Raw genomic sequence first — 2500 nt, 5'->3', positions numbered from 1 at the left:
ATACATATATATACATATATATATACATACATATATATACATATATATATACATATATGCATACATATATATATACATATACATACATATATATATATTTATACATACATATATATATATTTATATGCATACATATATATACTTATATGCATACATATATATACATACATATATGCATACATATATGAATACATATATATATTCATATATATACATATATGGATACATATATATACATATATAGATACATATATATATACATATATACATATACATATATGCACACATACATGCATACATATATATATATATGCATATATGCATACATATATATATGCATACATATATACATATATGCATACATACATATATACATATATATACATATATGCATACATATATATATGCATATATATACATATATGCATACATATATATATGCATATATATACATATATGCATACATATATACATACATATATACACTTGTGCCCGATATTATTCATACCCCTCGGATCTTTGAGATTTCTATAAGAATATTGCTCAAACCAGAAGATAGACAATATTAAAGGGATTTCAAACAATAAATCAAGCATAAGCATTTAATTTAAACTCAACAAATAAATAATTTATGCAAGTTTGAAACATTATACTAAGAAAAACAATAATGGCACTAGTTCAAAATTATTCATACCTCTCTTACTAATAGTCAATAGAATGCCCTTTATTCTTAATAACTGCCTGTAACCGTTTTTGATATTTATCAACAAGATTTTTACAAGCATCAACACTGATTTTTGACCATTCTTCAATGCAGTAGTTCTCCAAATCCCTCAAATTTCTAGGTTTCCGCTTTTTAACCTCAGTTTTCAATGTGCCAGAGGTTTTCGATAGGGTTCAGGTCGGGACTCTGGCTAGGCCATTCCAAAACATTAATGTGATTATCCTCAAACCATTTCTTGACTATTTTGGCAGTATGTTTTGGATCATTATCCTGTTGAAGGACCCAGTTTGGTCCTAAATGGAGCTTCTCCGCATCCTGTCTAATGTTTTTCTGGAGTATCTCCAAATATTGCTCCTTCTTCATGGTTCCATCTATCTTGACCAAACTACCTGGACCACTAGCCGAAAAAGAGCCCCAAAACATTAGGCTACCACCACCATGTTTCACCGTGGGTATGGCGTTCTTTGGGTTGTAAGCTTCTCCTTTCTTCCTCCAAACGTAAGAAGCATCCATATGGCCAAACAATTCAATTTTTGTTTCGTCAGTCCACAAAATACTTGAGAAAACAGACTCTGGAGAATTCACATGGGTCCTAGCAAACTTTAGACATGCTGAAAGGCGTTTTCCGGTGTGCAATGGAGTCCTTCTTGGTCTTCTTCATTTCAGACCATTTTCATGCAGAGTCCTTTGCAATGTTTGCCTTGATATTTTTATGCCAGAAGACTCCAGATTTTCTAAAATGTCCTTAGTAGTGGTGGTTGGATTTGCATTAACACTTCTTACAATATTCCTGGTGGCTCTAGCTGACAGTTTCCTTTTCCTTCCTCTGCCAATCAAGTTGTTTGTTGTGTGGTGGCTCTGGAATTTTTTGATGATGCTCTGTACTGTTGCTGTAGGGACCTCAAATTTCTTGGAAATTGACTTGTAACCTAAACCATCCTTATGTGAATTCACAATTTTAGTCCTAAGATCATTACTAAGCTCTTTTTTTATTCCCCATTCTAATAATTTTTATTCTTTTTTTGGTTTTCAGTTGATATCATTTTAATTTCTGAAAAATGCAAAAAACGAAATGAAATTAATCAAAGGTTGTATAAAAGCATTCAAAATAAGAATCAAACAGGAAACAAACAGTCAGAAACTCGATTAATACTGAAAAAATAAGGGGGTATGATTATTTTTGAACATTGCAGATTTTATAAATAGCTGTATATTTCTTTTATTACAAGTATCCCGAGATTTTAAAATGACGAAAATGATCAGAAGAGGTTTATTAAGAATATGTATCAATATGGACGTAAACAATAAATTCTTACAAAGTTACACCTAATAAACTCAATTTTCAAGAGGGGGTATGAATAATATCGGGCACAAGTGTATATACATATATACATTTATGCATACATATATATATGCATATATATACATATATGCATATATATACATATATGCATACATATATATATATGCATACATATATATATATATATGCATACATATATATATATGCATACATATATATATGCATACATATATATATGCATACATATATACATACATATATACATATATGCATACATATATATGCATACATATATACATATATGCATACATATATATATGCATACATATATACATATATGCATACATATATATATGCATACATATATACATATATGCATACATATATATATGCATACATATATACATATATGCATACATATATATATGCATACATATATACATATATGCATACATATATATATGCATACATAT

This window comes from Euprymna scolopes, chromosome 5 (genome assembly GCF_053919585.1).
Source record: "Euprymna scolopes isolate OS-2025 chromosome 5, ASM5391958v1, whole genome shotgun sequence".
Classification (NCBI taxonomy): domain Eukaryota; kingdom Metazoa; phylum Mollusca; class Cephalopoda; order Sepiida; family Sepiolidae; genus Euprymna; species Euprymna scolopes.
This window is presented reverse-complemented; position numbering follows the sequence as displayed.